The sequence below is a fragment of the Onychostruthus taczanowskii genome, unplaced genomic scaffold, assembly GCF_017590055.1.
Source record: "Onychostruthus taczanowskii isolate IOZ18803 unplaced genomic scaffold, ASM1759005v1 scaffold1, whole genome shotgun sequence".
Taxonomy (NCBI): Eukaryota; Metazoa; Chordata; class Aves; order Passeriformes; family Passeridae; genus Onychostruthus; species Onychostruthus taczanowskii.
The window spans coordinates 11,038,546-11,059,794 of NW_024496525.1; the positions used below are offsets into that span (position 1 = coordinate 11,038,546).

The window sequence follows — 21,249 nt, forward strand, 5'->3', positions numbered from 1 at the left end:
TGCATATTTTCTAAAAAGAAATCTTATTGTAAATATTTCTCAGTTAATGATTTTGATTAAAAAAACAACTAGCATTCAAGCTAACTATAAATTACATTTTGGAATTTAGGTAAATAGAACACATACAAGCAAAATCTTAGAACTGAACAGATAAAATAATAATAGTTAGAAAAACATTGTTCCAGGGCAAAATTACTCAACCTCTACCCTCAAAACAAAGCACAATTATAAACATGACACTTTGAATTATAAAGCATTTAAAGCCTGTTAGTCAGTTAAATGGGAGAAAAAATCTGCACTAAAGCTTTAAGGAACACTTTGGGACAATAACATCCTCATTAAAAAATAAGGATACATCAAAATTCTTCAGTAAAAGGTTAAGTGTTAGTCCCTGTGTAGTTGATAAATGTTGGGCTAATCTAATCAGCGGCTGTAAGAGGCAATGCCATCAGCTAGTTGCCCTGACCCGCGCTTCTTACGTTTTTACAAAAGTCAGATTTAAGAAAGATGTAAACTTCAGGCCTTTGACCTAGCAAGGACCTTGTTCATGCCAGCCTGGTGTTCTGCTAAACAGACTGAGAACTTTCAGCTGAAATCAGGAACATGTGCACTTCACTAATACAACACATGATTTGGAAATTAAAATGCAACGTGATCAAGTGCTTTAGGATATTTTAACAGTTAAGAATGCAGTTAGGGAAAAAAGAAAAAGCTTGCATCTGTGTTTTGATTTGGGGAGGGGGGAAAAGGACAAATTAAATTGCATTCGTTTTCTTAAAATATGTAGAGAAACAAAACTTCAGTTCATTAGTTCATGCATGACTGACCTAGAGGAAATAAGGAGGTTGTATGTGTCTCTATGACATGTGTCACTTATTAGGTAAGTAGGTTTTACTACTTCCAATTGAACTAAGTTAAAACTAATTAAGATAGTAGTTAAGTTACAATATAAATAGAAGAAACCCAAATAAAAATAGCAAATGGCATTTTAGTTATCAATATTGTTCCTAAATGCAGTTGATTGTTTCCAAGAGTATGTGCATTGATTATTTCCAAGTATCTGAGTACCAAGCTTTGCCAGCTGCTGGAATGGCAGTTTAATAATACATACAGTAACTAGGAGAGACTTTTCATGTATACCATATTTAATCAGATTAATTTATTTAATTCCATCTTCTACTGATAGTTACATGTGTCTCCAGACATTACATATGAATCTGCACTCTGTATAAAACATAACCCATCCACCCTTTTTGACTATTACGGAATGACAGTACAGTAAAATTGACAGGGAGACCTAGTGACCCGGTTCCTAATTACTACCATCATCTCAGATCAGTGCTGAGATCTTACACTTGATGATATAAGAAAGATGCTTGTAGTACCCATGAAGATTTTCACTTATGAAGTGTGAAGTTATGTATCACTATTTCACAGATTATGTATCATTATTCGTCAATAAATGTATTTACATGCATACATATATTTCTTCCATCTCAACTACCTACAAAATAACAGACTATCTACATTTTTGGCACATATATGATTATCTCTTGCATTTCCTGGGTTTTAGACTTCTGTGGAAACTTGAGTAGGAAGTAAACTGTTCAACTTGGATTAGCCAAAGATGACAATGCTGGGTTAAATAAAGTTAACAGAGTGTTTCTTTATTTTAAAGAAATAAACAGTCATGCTACCTTCCATTAAAAAAGACTGTGTTTTTGATACTCAAGCATAGAATACACTAACTTATGGATTTCCATCTTGTATTGGAGGACCAACCAGAAAAACTGACTTTTGTTGTTTTTTTTCCTTCTATCTGGAAGATGCTTCTCCTGGTTTTTGAGTACCACTGCCTATTTAATTCATGGTCAACCTACTTCCTTAGTTTCCTGAGAAACAAAAGCACATATGGAGAAAGCAAATTAATTATTATACTTACTGGATTGGAAGGTTTAGAGGATTATTAAGACTACATATTGGGGAAGTGCAGTTCACATAATTTGCATTTCTTTTGCAATTAAAATTTTTACCAAAAACATACAAAGTCTTGGTTATATGTAGTTTAATCATATCTAACCACATTTACTTCCCCTCTGTGTAAAGCTGTTTATATTGCAACCTATATATTGCCCCAGGTTTTCCATCACTTATTTATATCTGCTAGTACATGGGCAGTGACTGCTTCTTTGGAATAAAATAAATAAATACATTGCAAGAATGTAGAATGCGCAGCCAGCATTACACAGTATAAAAGGTCCTAGATGTATTTTTTTGGATGACAGAGCTCTGCATTTTCAATTGAACATGGTATATTTTACTCCTGTAAAAACATCTCCTTCTACAATTTAATAAAGAAATAGGGCAGAATAGGAAATTTTCCTAATGGCTGTGAACTTAAAAAAAAATCTGATTTAGCAGCCATGAAAACTAAAATGCTTTATTATCCCCTTTGATTTCATTAATTCAAAGTAATGGGCAGAGTATAGGTGGAAAGGGTTTTATATTTGCAGATGACTTTACACTTAAGAAAACACAGAACAGAATGGCATACAGATCCCCTAAACCCATGTGGCAGTATCTGCTGTAACAGAAATACAGTTGATATGCACAGATCTGTTTCCAGTTTTGGTATAAATGTTTTTGTTCTGCATTTTTATTCCAGTGATACTCAATCCAGGAATCGAGATTGTCATTGGCTATATTGGTTATACTTTAGTCAGATGGAGAAAGAATTAAAAAACCCAGATATTTACTATTTATGCATAACTTTCCATGGGAAAAAAAGCATTTTCTTCACTGATTTTACGTTGTACTTTTGAACATACTAACATAGGCCCATGCAGCATTATATAATGGCAATATTTATAAGAAGTCCTAAGCACACAGCAACACAGAATCCTGACAAGTATTTAAAGGTCTGATAATGGAAAAAAGTCACCATGTTTCCCTCAAATTCCATGTAAAACCTTATATGTCTATTTAATTCCTTTCAGAATTTAAACAGCATTTTCCATTTGACTTTCATTGAAGAGTACAATTATTCAAGTTGCTACAAATATTATCTATTCTAGATAAAACTTTTCAAAGAATAACTTGTCATGACTTTTTTGATCCTGAGATTTCTATATTTAGCTAAATTAATCCACTGTATAATGAAATATTCTTCTATGTTCTTCATCAGAATTAAATTGTTCTCATTCTTTCTCAAATAGGTGTTTCTTGCTACAAGGCATAACTTCTGTCAGTTCTCCTAAGTTTTAATATATTTTGTGAGAAATGAAATACGCAATGGTCTTCAAAGAAATTAAAAACAAACATAAAAAAAGAAATCCTCTTCCTCTAAGACCAGCCACTAAATGTGATGAAAGCACTGAAAATACCTCCTAAACCAAACTTAGTAATGAAATCTCTTATTGAAGGAAAGCTATAAAAGGCATTATGAAGGATACTTTTTAGCCAGCAATGTTAGAAGATCAAGGTATTGTCACTACATTGAGAAAAAGTCTACCACACTCCTGGTGCAATTGAAATACAACCCATACTTTTATAAAAAACATTTTCTTTGACCTTCCCTTTCTGACTGACATACCAGTAGCTGCCCTTCTTGTTAGTCTTTGTATCCTTTGCAAAGTTCCAGCCCCTATCCCTACACAACCATGCACTATCCCTATGCTCTTTCCAGGGTACCTGTACCTGCTTCCACTGTCTGTGCATTTGCTTTTTGCCCTTTACTTTGACCAGCAGGTCCTCACTCAGCCATGCCAGTCTTGACTTCTGTGCCTGATTTCTCAGGTGCGGGGATGGAGAGCTCTTGCACTCTGTGGAAAGAGTCTTTAAAGATCTGACAACTCTGTTCTGCTCTGTTCAACTCCCATCCTATCCCCTAGGGCAGTTTCCCAGAGACTCCTACTGACGAACTCCTTGAAGTTTGATTTCCTAAAAATTCAGGGTCTGGTCTTTACTCTTTGCCTGACCTGTATTCCTCAGGACTGCAAACTTCCCCAGTGCATGATTACTTAACCCCAGGCTGCACTTTATCCCACTCGAATCTTGATGTTCCTACTAGGTTGCTTGCATTGGTGACCATCAGTATTGCCTCCCCTCTGGTAGGGCTGTCTATTACCCAGCTCAAGAAGTTATGCATTACTGAATCTCCAGGATTGTCCACAGCTCACTGTACTACTTTTCCGGCAGATACTGGAGTGGCTGAACTCCCCCAGCAGGACAAGAGCCTGTGAGTGTAATGCCTTCTGTAGCTGGAGCAACAAGGGCTCATTAATAGCTTCCCCTTGACTGGACAGCTTGTAGCAGACACCAACCACAATATTCCCTTTGCTGCCTTGGTGTTTGATTCTTACCCATAAGCTTTCAACCTGCTTGTGGCTGTTTTTCGGAAAGAGTTCTTCACACTCAATCCATCTCTGATTTAGAGGGCAACTTCTCTTGCGCAGAGCAAGCATCATGCCCATCTAACCTTGGCATGTCATTCCACAGCTTATCACAGGCGAGCCTGATCTTATTGCCTCCCTTTATCATAAGAGGGGGAAGCTCTGTCCTTGAGCCCAATTAACCCAAAGACCCTCTTCTTTTCTAGAGAAAGATGAATCCCATCTGATGCCAGCAAGCTTGGTGCTGTGTAGATCATCCCATTATCAAACATCCCAAAATCTTGACCATGACACCAACCACGGACCCATGTGCTAATAGATGCTTTAGCAGTTGTCAATAATTTCTTTAATTATGCTGGAGAAACTTCCAAGAAAATAAATAGGAAGAATACTTGGCAAACTTAGATAAAAACGTAGGACAAGCAACCAGAATAAATGAGATTCAAGTGTGCACATACTATGCATAAAAGATCACTTCATTTGAGTGAAGTGGCTTTTTTGTTTGTTTGTTTTGTGGAGAGGGGAAATACATTTATTACCTCTAACTCAATGACCCATCTTGCAAAATGACAAGCTCCTTCAATTTACCAGCATATTTCCTCAGCAAAATCATTACAAAACAAGAAAGGTTCAGATACTGGGAATCAAGGGCCAAGTTCTTGGCTGGCCTAAATTAAGTTTCCTTCAAATCAGAGTGATGAAACTCAAGAGCAAGAGCATAACTCTGGAAAAAATGAGGAAAGGGTGATGGACACGGATGGGGGAGCAGGACATGTGTCAATAAAGCAGTCTTAACTTTTTAAATACGGCACAGAAAGGTTTGATTCTAAGACCTTTATGCAAGAGAGAAAACAAAAAACTCTGCACTAGCTTTAAAATCTCCAAGAAACAGAATATTTGGTAAAATGAAGGAGTCAGAATCTAAGAAAAACAGTAAAATGAATATATTCAATCCTATTTACTAACAAAATAATCCCTTCCAAAAAAGACAAATTGATACTTCTCACTAAATCTGTGCTCAATTCATAAACACATTTAAAGAATTCAGGGGCCTGCATCAGGAGTTCAGAAGGCACAGTGTGGTACTGAAACAATGCTTTACTCATACTTTGACTTTTATCTCAACAAAAATAAACGAGTAAGAACCACTGATATGAAAAAGCCCCTCAACCAACAACACCAACCAACGGACTCCTGAAGCCATAGATAAAAAGACCTCCTATCACTGGGACAGAGAAGTGGTATTTAATTCTGAAAGGTTGTGATTTTTTAAAAAACACATGGGAAAATCTGTTGAGCAGTCAAAAAAAAAAAAAAATCACAATTCTTTTGTATCATCAGTAACAGTGTCTCAGATGTCAAAACCATAGAACCAGAATACTTTCAAGAACAAGCATCAGGAAATGAACCTTAAGAAATTTTAACTGCTCAGTAGGGAGAAAGGATATGACCAGAGGCTTTTGTTTCATTGGTTTTGTCCATGAGAAATTAAGTACTTTACTTATCTATAAAAAGGATGCAGGCCAAAATCAGAAGGTACATGTTAACACCGCTAGCTTGTAATCGATGCAATCACAGTATTACTATCTAAATTTTTGTTTACTTTTCAACAGATTGGTGTCTGCAGATCATGCTGTCTTACACTGCCGTTCCTCTGTAACCTTAACCATTATTCCTACTGTGTAAAGTGAAGCACAAATTTAAGGTGACAAAGCACCAGTTGGCTGATGTGAAGTATGCTACGAAAGCAGAAACCTCTGAAAGCTTCACAGCCATTATGAAATAACTGACCTATATGAAACTGCTACCATGGTTCACAAATTTATTGTCAGGTTCCAGCCTCTAGCTGTTCTCTGATTGTTCTAAATACTTGACAAACTGAAGCCTTTTCACTTTCCACTGAAATTGCCTCATCTCCCTGTCAGAGCGCCATGGGGGACTCCATTACTTTTCTGACTTCTTTCCCCTACTGACAAGTCATTTAGCTGGCTTCTTGTTGTGAAGGCTGTCCATGTCAAATTAGCCAGGGCCCCTATTGTCCTTATTACCACTCGAAAAGCCATCATGAGTAATGCTACGGGGTCCCTCAGTTGTCATCATTTGTCAGAAAGAAAGGGAGTGTGGTTACATATAGCTGACAGGTAATTTCAGTGTCTGCAATTACCCCAATTAGTCTTGTCATAAACAATTCGATAAATGCACACCAATACAAACAGATAAACACACCAAGGTTTCTCACTATTAATGTTATGTAATGGATAAATCAGTGATATAACGCTATATTTTATTTATTTATTTATTTATTGGAACTATTCTCAGCTGCAGGCTGGCAGTTGCTACCTGGTCAGCACAAATTGTACTATCTACTTTCATTAGCTCATCACCACAGAAGAATATGAAAGGTTGTGACAAAATTCATTTAGAGAGAGCACAAAAGAGCAGATTGCCTAAAGCAGGTGTTATAACAAAGATAAAACAAAGGTTTTCTTTTGTCAGCTCAATGCCACAATGAGCTTTAAAAGAGACTATTTTGTCCTTAAAAACAAACATAACATAGGAGAGCAACAGAAAGAGAAAGCAGTGAAATACATTCCTTGCTCCCTACCATTTCCCAAGTCAATCAGCAGGTGGGTCTTCTAATAGCACATGCATCAAAGCCTCATTTGCCAAGTGTCACAATATTAACCAAATTATTTCCACATATTTTTTCCCTATGTTTTTTAAAATATACATCTTGTGATGCCATACAGCTCCTGAAAGATCTGATAATTATTCCACATAATATACAACATAATCCCTGATGTTTCTCCACAGAATTATCTGAGAACAGGTTTAGTAATTCCAGCTGCTTGGACAGTCTTTCAGAGCATAAAATATTGATGATGTTGACTGCTCTTCTAAAATGCCAGGTAGACCTGTTCCAAACCAAACACTGAAAAAGGCAGCTTTAATAACATTTATATTAAGCACTGAATTACACATTGCTAAGCTTATCCTTGTGATCCACCTAAATAAAAATCTCGACATCTCTAGCATCCACAGCACCCTGTCTGTTTGCTGACCGCAGGCTGAAGTGATGGCTGGAAAACCGAACACAGACATGCTGTTGTAGGAAATTGCTTTTGGCAACTATTTGTTCAAACTCAAGTTTTTTTTAAACCAGCACTAAGAACCCACCAGAAAACAGGACAGGTCTCCCTAATGAGTAATCTATTTTAGCACAGTCTTGTCTAGGCATGACAGTTTACTGAGAGGCTTGAAAAACTCGTAATTACCAGTGTTACAGGGCAATTAATGTATATTACACTGCACTACTCATGGCAGCAACTGTCATTTTCTCAATAAAAATGAGTACTCTTCAGCTAAAGGTGACATTAATTGGGACTTTAATGACTATGCAGAGGAGCTGAAGCCAAATATGAACAAAACAGCGATTCAATGAGCGACTTCAGAAACGAGAAAATTGTACTAAAATGAGATTAATTGCTGTTTAGAAAAAGGAAAGAACCTAAAAAGCTATTAAATTGCAGGGTTTGGGTGCCCGGGTGATGGTTGTGATGTTAATCTTGCATTCTCACAGCAGGCAAATATTCACTAAATTCAGAGCCTTTGACAGCAGGAAAAATCATGTATGCTTAACTTCAATCCATCAAAAATATATTTCAGCTTTTATCAGTGTTCTAAATACTTCTGCAATTTCAAAAATTACTGCTCCATTCCTTGGCTGTCATCATGCAAATGCGAACACTGTCAATATTGCTATGAAAAATTCCCTGGCTTCAAAAGGCCTGCTTCGGTGATAAAGAAAGAAAAACGTGAAGATTAGAATTGCAAAACACACACTACTAATATAACAGAAAGCAACAATAAGAATTTAATGTTTAAGTTGTGAAAACTGCTAAAATAGAAAATGATGGGGTATTGTTTTAGTGTGTGTGGGGAAAAAAAATAAATCAAAGAACTCCCTTACTCTCTCATAAAATCTTTAAAGCTTACAACTTTATAGATAATTACTCATTGCAAATAATTAGGACATAATTTTGCAGCTTTACTTCGGGTGATATAATTATTAAAACTGCTCTGTAGTTTCTAAAAGCCTTTATCTGTGCTACTTAATTCTTTAAAGCAATTATATAATTGCTTTTCTTTATAGCCTTTTTAACTGTCATGATGACTGTATACATAAAACATTGCACTTAAACTCTGACATATAAGAGGGATAAACATAGCTCTGATTCACTATTCACTTTGAAGTTATATGTCCTATAACTTCAGATTTTAAAACAGAAAATCAGTTTATCCTGTCAGGTTAAAAATTGCATATGGAGTATTCACGTATCTTAAAAAGCAAAACTTCTCTTCCACCCAAACCCACAATAGCTGCACCCTGGAAGAGACAAAAATAGAACGTCTCAGTTTCTTACAATTTCCTGTTCCATAATCAATTCTGTTCATTCTGCATCTTTAGAATTAAACCTCAATTTCATCCACATTTTAAAAAAAACCCTAGATGCATTAAAACATGCATCCCCAAGTGCTGCATCCACTAGGTAACATAATATACAGGTTTCAAAGACACTTAATAATATTACATCTATTAAAACCTCTGAAATATTCATTCAGAAATTCCACTATATGTATAGAAATGTCTTAAGTACAAAAATCATGGGCAAGCAAGACAGGCACTTAAGTTAGGCACTTAAACTGATCACTGTGTGCTGAAAAGGGTCCACAAATTGTCGTAACATTACCTACTTTGCATACAGCACTTTGATGATTAGTCATCTCTTTATTACATAGTTCTTACTTAAAGTAACTGAAAAATACATGACAATGTTACCATAGTAACCTTTAAGTTACCCATATGATTCATGAAATTAATTGTATTTCAAATTTAAAATTTGATGATGCAATTTTTTGAATGAAACGGTTTTTTTTTCAAAGGACAAACACAACAAAGCAATGCATGGGCACTTTGTGCTTGAGTGTTTGCAGTTTGCAGAATAACTTTCCTTCAGGTTTCAATAATTCCTTCAGCATTAATGTCACCAATACATGAAACTGTACTTTGGTCAGCTGGTTTACAAGACAGTGTAACTCCAATGTAGTGGTTCTTGTAAAACTGTTAAAACAAAATTTAGAATTTGACTCTGAAACACAAGATCATCATGTTGAATTTGATACAAAGCTTTGACAAGAACAGTGAATCCCAGAGTACACAAATACGTTATCAGCACCTATGATACTTTTAGAATTTTGTGTTAAAAGGTTTCTTGTGAATTTTTCAATTACTAGGCTCCTAGTCATTCCTAAATAACAAATGATGTACCTCTTGTTTTGAAGCCAAGACTTGCAAACCAGATGTCACAAAGGAGGAAAGTTCCATTAGGAACCATTGACACAAGGAGGTAAAAGTCCATCCAATGCAATTAGTGGCTAAGTACTCACTGTCTCTAGAAAAGCAATTATTTCATCCAGAGAATGCTATAAAAATTAGCATTTTCCATACTATTTATTGTTCTAGCTCAAGCACCATGCACAGGCTTCTGGGCAAGTAACAATTATGTTTTATTGTGTTAATGTTTTATTCTGGAAGTGGAGAAAAAATGTTATTTTTCATGCGGAAATTGTGTTTCTTCTTCCTCCCACAATCAGATGAAATATGACTACTAACAGTAGTATTGTTCTTAGACTTTAAATGAAAGGGCTTTAAACTCAGACTTTGGAAAGTATCACCTCAAAGCATGAAGAGACATAACTGCTGAAAAAAAATCTCATTTTTTCCTCTTCTGCAGAGACAAACACACATAAAATAGCCAGATTGCACTATACACAGATCAAAGGAGTCAATTACATTGATTTCAAGAGACTGCTCTGTTTCCACAACACACACATACTCTAGAGTTTTGTAGTAGGCAAGGCTTAAATTCCTGTTAACAACAGAAAGAGGAAATCACATACTCACTATCCCAATACTTTCCTTTTTCACCTCTTTCTTCTCTTTTTCCCCCAGATTTGTCCTGATTTAATTTTCTTTATTTACACAAAATAATTTCACATGTTTTAAGAATGCTTATCTGTAAGCATTTTCACAATTATTTTTTCTCTTCCCTTTTATTCAAAGCATGAGCTCTTCAAAATGTCATGTCCAGCTGAAGCTGATCATAAAATTAGAAGGTATTTTTTCCCTCTTAAAAAGTGGCATCGTATGGATTTAGAAAGAGAAATTTAAGAACTGATGCTCTAAAGCACATGAAGGATATACATTTATTTAAAAGCTGCAAATAGTTCCAGAAACTCCAAGTGAAAAATCAGATAGTCCACATGACAGATCCCACAAGTACTTTAAAGTTTCAAAAATATTTTAAGTATTTTGACTAGAGAAATAACTTAATAGGGCTTATTGGTAAAAGTAGCAAACTTAGAGTTGGTACTATCAAGATGTGTGTCATGTTGAGTTAAAACATTTTATTAAAGCCCAAAGAGAACTGAGAAAACACATTAAAATGAGTGTGCAAGTAAAGGAAACAAAAGCACCACACATCTTCTGCTAAGGTGACAATGAAAACCTATTACTAACTCTCTGTGAGACTACGCCTGATACACAGGTACACTTCATACACATTTTGATGAAGTCAATGGAATTTGCATTGTCCTGTAACATCATATACTAACTACTGATCTGGAAAAGATCAGAATCCAGAGAAGTGCACTGTGGTACCAGAAGAATTGTTTCCATATGCAGAAATGCAGCTTCATAAAGTCCATAAGCTTTGTGCAGTCTATGCTATGAATGCAGAAAGCAAAGGGGATCGAGTAACAGCTGTGACTTAATGTAAAGCTCCTTGTACTGCCTTCACTGCCTTCCCTAAATTTTTTTAAGGTTTCATGAGTTTCTGAAATCAGGTTTATCTCATTAAATCTCAAAGTAAGAGTTTTCTTAGCTATTTTCTATTTCAGTTCTGAAACACTGCAGAGTGTTTCTCATTCTATCTTCAGGCCTACGAGTCAAACAGTATCATGATTTAGATCAAAAACATTTGAATCAAAAACCCTAGTACCCTGTCAAATGGCAGCACTAGCGTTTCCCCATCAAATACATAATGTGGTGTTCTAATACTACCAGTGTCAGGATGGGGAAAAGAACAAAGCCAGTTATCTGTAATGTAGGATGGTAGACATGAAACTTGCTATCTGCAGACCAGTCTCTAATAGTGTGAAGATGATTACTTTCCAAATCTGGCTACAGTCAGTATGGTTTTGGTAGAATATTTCTCTTGCTATTCTTGCATCCTCCATGACCAACATAATCTCCAGGCTCATAAATTTAATCAGCAGGTTGCAGTTCAGGATGGTATCACAGCTAAAGTTTGGATATGCCACAGAAAAAAAGAGTTGCTCCAAAATAAGAAACAACTAGCACAATAAATTATTTCATTAACAAAGGTACAGTTTAGTTATTTTTGTCTGAGTTTTCCACCACCAAATTTCTATGACTTTAATTAAAAAAAGTTAGTATCATTGGTATTGCAAGCAGAAGGGTATGCAAACCTCCCCTGGACTCAATGTACTCCTTTACTCTAGGTTTCACAGGCCCAGGGCTTCCAAAATGCTTCAGTCTGAAAATGGCTTTCCTGCTGCTGGGTATTTGGGGTTTGTTTTAGAATTGCAATTGTATATCTTATAAATTATTTTCCAGAACTCTTCTACAGCTGTTCAAGGAAGTTCCCAAGTGCAATGAGCTTAGCCTCTTTAAATCTTACACAGGAGAATCTTATTTAGAAACTCTAGCTTAAGCACAACTTCAGTGAGTACATCTACCTTACTCATTCAGTGCATTTCCACAGGTCTTGTGAAATGCAGACAGGCATTGCATTTATGGGTAGAATATTGAAGTATGAACTAGAGAACACGGCAAGAGGGTTTGAAGAGGGGTCTCTCTGCTGATGCACTCCACTTAAGAATAGACACTCCAGATTCTCTGGGAGTTAACTCATTATCATCATGTGGGATACATTATCAAACCAACAGTGCTGGAAATTTCATTGTTCAAAAAGGTACAAGGACATTTTGAGCCACAATTTTAACGGATCTTTTAAAGCCACACTTGAGTTCTTCCCTTTTAATGGCACACAAGTCAGTAACATATGGGATGATAGATAAGATCCACTTCTCCTTGGTATGTCTCATGAAAGTTCAAACTAATGCCAGGGCCTGTACCCTGACAACCTATTAGATGTATTCCGTAACTAGGTAATTACCAACATAGCTAAGTGGAGCTTTATTCTTCTCACCCTTCTTTCTTAATCATTATCATTTTCATCTATTAAAAACACCTATAGTCCTCTCATCAATCTTCATTTGGAGTTCTCTCTGAAGCTCCTTATATCTGAAATGTTTATATCTGGCTAATTCTTTCTTCATAGTGTCATTATATTATTTACTGCTTTCTCATTTCATCTACACAGACTAGTTCCCTTAAAAATGTTAATTTGCTCTAAATATAGAAGCAAAGTATCTCTTCATGAATTTGATCAGCGCAGTCTGCTCTGTTTATCTCCATCCAAAACAACTCCGCAAACCAATCGTGTGACTATTTAAGTATGTAATTTCTTTGTTTGTATCTGCAAAGTGGAGAACCGTTACAGAGGAAGACCTACATGCCTTTCACGTTTCCATCATCTCTCTCCATTCACTAGCAAGCTGTCAAATTCCGCATTGAATTGGCAAACCACCTTTATTCTTTATCCCCAATTGCCTTTCAAGGTTAGAAATAATTCTCAAAAAGCATTAACAAAAGCAATCTGTTATTTTCCTCTAAATATCTCAGCTGTCAAAACATGAAAAACTTAGCAGGCTTCTGATGTACTCAGATCAGTGAATATTTTGCTGACCAATATTATCTTACTGTCTCTTTGCACTGCACTGTAAACATTTGTTGACTCGTTTATTATACTTGAACATTAAACTCTGTACAACTAAGTATCTCTTGCTCTGTTCTACAGCTATTTCTAGCATATTTTACTAGGACATCTAGGTGTAGCTTCAATACACATAGTAAACACTAACAAAGATGATGTGTAATAGAAGAGGGAAATAGCTCATTCCTAAGCCGCTTCCTACACAAACAAAACGTCTCCAAACATCAAATATAAAAACCAGGCTGAGAATTTGTTCTTAATCCATACTGCTTAGAGAAATGACATATTTTTAAAACACCTACTCACATAATAAAAATAATATAATCAAAGGAGAATTAAGGAGAATAATGACATAAACTACCAAATTAACTGTTCCAAATTGTGTCTTTCATTCTGGATAGTAACTAGTCTGCTTCAAAAGAACAAAAATATAATGAAACAGAAATCTCAAAATACCATTTTCAATATATCTGGTCCACATCTCTTTTATGCAAGACAAATAAAGATTTCTTTGAAAAGTCTTTCCCATCTTCTAGGTATTTATATTTCACCTCATGTAACACTGAAATCTTTTTTGTTATCATTAATAGCTATAATATCATGTTTAAGTACTCCTCTTGTTTTTGATAACTTTCAATCACAGTGAGACCCATAGTTTAATTATGTATGCTGTAAAACTACATTAGAGGTGCTGTTTTCCAGAAGTCATTGCTAGATAACAGCACAAAATAGAATTAAAAAAAATCACATTAAAAAAGGCTTTCTTCGTGATTATTTCTATTTCCTTCTCTGCAGACTTGCCCTGTAAGGAACTGGATTACTTAGGGGTAAGGATAGTATTTGAGGGTGGGGTTTCTTTACCTCAAAAAGAGTACTAAAACCCCAGCTGAACTACTTCTGTCATTAAACATTGGGGGGAAAAAGTGTGAGATATGAAAACTATGAATGTGTGAGGACAATTTTGCATTTTTATCCCTCTATTTCTGTGATTTTATCCCATGGCCTAAAGGCCGCAAGTGGCTTTTTGCTTTTGAATTAAGGAGACAATGAGAATTTAAATCTTTGATGGTAAATGCTAATATGTTATCCTATTTGAATAAAATATTTTAAGCCAAAACAGTGCTTGCACGTTTTTAACATGTAAGTTAGTACAGCTATTCATTGCTATACATGTGTAACATGTTTGTACTTGGAAACAATGATGTTGAAAGCCTGCCATTTGATCATTGTGTGCTGTGATTTTGTCCTAGGTAAAAAGATGGGTATACCTGCAAAAGGCAGAAGGATTGTTTCCTGAATTTTTTCCATGAGAACAGCAGATATGACATCAACTTATCTCACAAAATGATTATTTGTTAGTTTGGTTAAATCTTACGAAAACTTGCATAATAAATACTTATCATATCATTATATTGATATATAATTGTATTACAATTATATGAAAATAGAGATTTCCTTACAATTGTAATACAAACCAGGGAAACAGTAAAGTTGATTCCTGTTCCAATTTCTTCTCAAACTTCTTTATGAATGCTGAACAATTCCTTTTCTTTACTAACTTTATGACATGAAACAGCAATTCAAATCTTTAGTTCCCAATGAAGTTTTCTTTCAAGTTTTCAGTTTGTCATCAGATTTTACATTCTAATTGGATAAAGCAATTATGTGGCACTAATATTCAGGGATTATATATTGATAGTCTAAAAGAAAGGCTATCTCCTTTGAACATTCAACTTGGTATTCACATCCAGTGAATAACGTCAGCAACTAAACGGTGAGGTTTTAAATTATACAGCATATCATATTTTTTCGTTCTCATACAAACAACATATAAGCTGCAATAAGATTTACAGAGTCAATGTTCAGAACTATGGCTTGAAAGAAAAATATATAGCACACATGAAAGAAATGTGAGAAGTGTTTATATATTGTCTAGTATTCCAAGCTATATTTATGGCATTTACTTTTGTTAGAAGTTTTTTTGATAGGAAAATATAGAACAGCATTTCTAGAAAAGAGTAGATGGAAATGGTACAAATATTTAAAAAAATAAGAAAATTTGCAAACTTCATGCGTGTGTTTCATGTAGAAACATTTACAGACCTTATCAAGACATATGTGCAATAGCTGCCTTTATGTTCCGCTTACCTGTTTCCAGGTTACTAATCAGTACCAGACTACATTATGTCCAAATTTCTTGAATCACAAACATTTTAAAATCACTAAAATTCACTGTAAAAATTGAAAAAAACCCTCAATGTAACTGTTTTCATACTTTTAAACTGTTAAAAATTGCATTTTTAAAAAGGCAGGTATAATTATTGAACTACGGTGTTGAGTAACTGAGATTATTCTTTTTACTCTTTGCTTCTTCTGATCTTTATTCCTAAATCATGCAAAACAAAATGGAAAAAAAAAAGGCAAGCATTTCTAGAAAATGCCTTAATCTGGTCAATTTAAGCCTCTATGGCTTTGGTCCACAGCAGCTTTATTAGTTTCCTGGGCTCCATAGTGGGATAAACTATTTCATGCATGAAGGGATCAGCATTCCTTCTAATCATTGCTATTGTGCCCACTACAAAGCTCTCTGAACACCTCCTATGGATATCACATGGTATCTTAATCACTCCTCAATTAATAACTTTATATGCATATTTTGGTTCTGCCATTTCTATACACATTACTTGAGGATGATCCTGAAGCCGTAACTGAATATGGTGAGATTATAGTAATTTTCCCACTGCAAATACATTCTTACACTGAAAGCGCCCAGACAGCAGTTTCCAGTGAGAAAGTGTAACAGCTTAATACAACAGGCAATCCCTTCACAACCCATGACAGATGTTGGGGGTATTGTAACCATCCTGTAACTTTACAGAAGCAGAAAACACTTTCCTATGTGTTTTGATAAGCAACGTGGTAGCTGACACTGCTTACACGAGAGCATCAGAAATCTCTGCTAGCACCAGCTAAACCTTGAATACCCAAAAGCTATTTTTTTAATGTCTGGATTTGCTAGTCTACTATGTAACAGTCTTCTGAATGTAACATAGGTGGACTCAAAGAGGAAAGTAAGCTGACAATTTTTGCTTTAAGATATTAATATTTTGACTATTGCTAACTCATCTTACCTTTCTCCTCAAGCAGTAGTCACCTGTAGCTATCAAGTCAGCCTCCTGCCTCAGTTTTTGAAGATGATGGACATTAAATGTTAAGGGGAATACTAAAGGAACACAGACTGACATCATGCTGATTTTTCTCGACTGCAGAGGAAAATACAAGTAATAGGTGAAGAGTCTCACAGGGGGAAAGGCACGGTGTGACCAAATTCTCTCATAATACATTTTCAGTTAAATTATACACCTCTTGATATTAACTCCTGTAATCTAAAATCCTGCTGGGAGAGAGCAGCATTTATAACTACATTTATATTTTTAAAAGGTACCCCTTTAACTCCATTCAATCAGTCTTCAATTTTCCAGGAATATCTAAATTCCAAAATTTACATACTGTATGGGTTGATAAACAGCATCCGCTGCTGGATATAGGGAGCATCAGAAACCTACATGAAGTTTGCTATGCATTCCACCAGGACAAGTGTGTAGATCAGTATTTCTCTTTTGCGAAATCTAAATGCCTAACAAGTTTCCTATATATAATATATTCCTATATAGATAATAAATGTAAACTGACATACAAAAGGCTTGTTTTCCATATCGACCTTCTATGGACCATTTAGTTATAGACCAAGCACAGAAGAAAAACACATCTCCAGATAACAGACAATAGCATAATGCATCTATGACAGCAAAGCATTTATGTAATATTCAACAAACTAAAGATGAAAACCAATTAAATGTTTAGCAAAGTGGGATCATCAGAATGGCAAGATATGGGACATACTGAGACCTGACTAGCACAACTACTTAGGAAAAGAAAAAAAAGTGCTGCCCAGTATCTTCTAGTTACATTTGTGAAGGAAAGCAATAGAAGGCATAACCAAGGATAGAAGATGTATTTACCTCATCAAATAAAGAGTGATACTTTCCTAATCATGGAAAGTGGACTATGACAAAGATGAACATATGAGTGGCTCATACAAGGAACAGAACTTGGATACAGAAAGATAGGACTTCAGAAGGATGAGATTGCTTTTACAGCCCTTAAAGTAAGTACTCCAAAACCAACATATTCGTAAGTGAAAAAGATGACAATCTACAAGCAACAAAATGCATGAAAAGAATTATTATACATCACCATGAAATTTGTGATGCAAATAATAGATTGCAAGAGAGAAAACCTAACTTTGAATTGGTATGGTTTCGAACTAGAAAGAAATATAATTTTAGAATCTCAATACAGTTTAAGTAAGGTGCAGTCTATGTTCAGAGATCAGATACTTATAAGAACAGGGAAGCCACAAGAATTAATACTATTAGTGATGGTATATATCAATAACACTCACTGACTGATTCTATGACACAGTAATACTGTGGATGGCAGCTCTGGCAAAATGCAAACACTACAGGCAATTTGCAGGAGTGGAATAATTTATCAAAAACTTTTTGCAGTGGCCTGCAAAATGCCTAGGTTGTTAAAAGGGTTTGTGTAAAGTCACACAAAATACTACAGAGAAAGAAGAGCCAAAATCATATAGGTGACTACAGATCTAAAGATTATTATTATTATTACTATTGTTATTATTATTGGTAAATACAAGCACATAAGTTATTTTTGTCATCTGGTTTGCCTTAATCAAGAGCTAAAAATTCATTTATAACACTGTACACAAATGCCATGTTTATATCGATATCATATGCAGCTTGCACGAAAAAGTATACATTAAAATGAAGAACAGCAATTCACATAATAGTTAAAGACAACCAATAACAAAACCACAAAATTCCAGTTGTCAAACATAATTTACTATGTATATTTCTTCTCTTCTCTCTTAAACCAGTAATTATTAAAACTAGAGTGATATGAGTGAATGTTTATGACTTCTTATTAAAACCCCTGACTTTAGGCAGTGCTCATTTAAGCTTTAGGTTAAAGAAAATCATGTAGAGATTTCTGTGCGATGGCCTAGTGACTTTATATCCTCTTGTCAAACCTCAGCAGTTTTATTTGTAGTGATACATGCCGGAGAAGGTTGGAGGTTAAAGTTGATAGGAGGGCCAACAGGAAAGCCAACCAACTTCTTTCAAAAGATTACAACCTTTAACATATTAGCATCTGTTGCCTAACTTTGCAAGCATACATTTGTGTATTCTTCTATGAACTGATCCCCAATCTCCAGACCAACAGGGCTTATAAATACCTCCCCCTTACTACTTTCCTTAGATTATTCCTTCAAAATGTCCCTACTGTTCAAGGTATTATTCTTGTTTTTGGTATTGTATTGATGTTTAATGCTTATTGTTAGATTTCAGAAGAACATTTACAGGTAGATAAAGTATCTTCCTAATTTTCTTCAGCCCAGTTTTCCCTTTCATCCTTAAAATGTAAGAAAGGCTTTCTTAATCTAGTTAGACTAACATTAAATGCAAAACCATCAGTCTACTGGAATAAAGCTCTCTAGATTTCACTTTCTCCCACTTATTTCAACATTGATTCCTCTGTGACTTCAAAAAAAAAAGTAATACAGATAAAAATGATAAATAAAATAACACAGAAACAAAAAGGGTAAAAAAGGCCCTTCAGAGATTGTCTAGTCCTGCTAGACAGGGTGAACTACAGCTAGTTGCTCAGGGCTTTGTCCAGTTGGGTTTTTAATAGCTCCAGGGATGGAGACTGCCCAGCTTCTCTGAAGAGATTGCTCCAGTCTCACACAATGAAAAAAGATTTTTCTAATGTTTCAGTAAATTTTCCTGTACCTCAATCTGTGTCCATTACCTCCTATCCCCTCACTGAGTACCACTGAGAAAGTCCTGGCTTCCATATTTTCACTTCTTCCCTTCAGATATTTATGGACCTTAGTAAGATCCTCCCTGATCCTGCTCTTCTCCACACTGAACAGCTGGAGGTCTCCCATCTTCATATGAAAGATGCTCCAATCCCTTTTTCATCTTCGACGCCTTTCTTTGGATCTTTTAGAATTTACTCTCAGTACAATCATCCATCTTATGCTCTATCTAGTCACCTAACTCAAAGGACCAAATCATCACACGGATCAAAAATAGTAGTGATAGCAGCTTTATTCTTACTTGCACTGAGGACAATACAGGTTTTTCCACTGACTTCAAAAAGAATTAGATTTCTGCTGGGTAGATTAATTCTATCTAAAAAAAGATTTGTATTTACTGTAGATACCCATGATGGCCACGTGATGCAGAAATGCAATGATAATTTTTTCAGTTATATGCATTTGGTAGCATTTAGACAATAAACAACCTAGCAAACAACTTTTCTCCCCAATGTATCTGAAACATTTAACTTGCAGGTTTACTGAAATCAGTCTACAGTGAATTATTACTGCAATCCTACAACTTTGCATTTTAAAATGAGCAACTACTGCAGAAACTCTGCACATAATACTATTGCTGCTGCATGAGACCCATATAACAGAAAAATCTATTATGCTTAACGTTTATATTTTATAAAAAGGTAATTACAGATCTAAATAAAATTTAAACATTTTTAGGCGCCAGACTTGACTTTCAAGCTTCTCCCACTTCTCTCTGCTCCTTCTTTGACACCCTGGAGAAAACATTTGGCAAAGCAAAGACTCTGCATTCCGCATTTCATAGCATTTAGCTATTGCTACAATTTTAATTATGCAAAACTCAACGGGCTCTAATAAAATCTGACTGATACTGTAAAACAAACATTGTGAGCTACTGAAAGCAATGTTGCACACAAATCCCCTCATGTCATAGAAAAGACTCATGCAGCACAGGGTACTTTTTCATAGGTAAAACAACATCCCATTATGTTAATATCTCTAGTTTGTCTTCTCTGCAACTAATGACAGTCTTCATATTTTTTGTTCTTAAAAAAAGTCGACTTTTCTAGTTTCAGTTCAGACACACTCGTGTATCATAGCAAATCCAGGGAGAGACTACTGTAGGTGTGATACAAGAAATGTATCAACAGCAAGGCACAATTTTGAACTACTGTTAGTTCAAATATGAACTATATGCATATTGATATGCACAAAAAGGAGTATTATAATATTCTATTTATCTTTAATAGTTTAATTTTAATTTAAATAATTTAAAATTTTATAGTTAAATTTTATAGTTAAATTTATAGTTAAATTTATGTAATTCAGACATACACATGTACTCTGAGGTAAGATCTACCTTACGGTGCAGACTCTTTCCTGAGATTTACACATGAAGGGGATTCTCCCACCATGCCAATTCCACAGACCCAGGCTAAGTTTAAGGTCTATTAAAGTCATGGAGAGAGCAGAGGCTCAGCAGTGTAGTGCTATTACATCTTACTGGTCTTGTGGCAATTAAATTAAAAAAAAACCCCTACATGTAAGGGTATTAATTTTCAGAGCTGCACATGATGATTATACAGAGAAGGAGCAGGAAAGCACAGGACACAAAAGACAGTATCGTGAGCTTCTACAAATGGGGAAGTCTTCGCCACAGTAGTGAGAACACAGACTGAGTTCTCACTCAGTCCAGGGGTACAAGTTCTCTCTGAACTTGTACCCCAGGCATTTTACAGAGAAGAATGATTTGAGTGGTAGTTTGAAGTAATTGCCTAGATGTGTTTTTCCTAGAATCCTATCCTTTATCTCCTTAACACAAGCCAAAAAATATCTGGAACTTTATGAAGTTTTTATAATGCTTCATGCCAAAGCACAGATAGTATTTCTGGATTCTTCTTCTCTTCCTTGACACCCTATAAATGGTGCTAAGAAAATTAAAGTTACGAGAACTTCTGTGCTTAGGTTTACATTTTTACTACAAGAAAATAAA

At 35.2% G+C, this 21,249-nt stretch overlaps 1 protein-coding gene across 4 annotated transcripts in view; it reads right to left on the minus strand.

Moving 5' to 3' along the window:
- CDIN1 (CDAN1 interacting nuclease 1) overlaps positions 1 to 21,249 on the minus strand; it is a 124,073-nt gene that overhangs the window by 25,049 nt on the left and 77,775 nt on the right. The window lies entirely within an intron of this gene.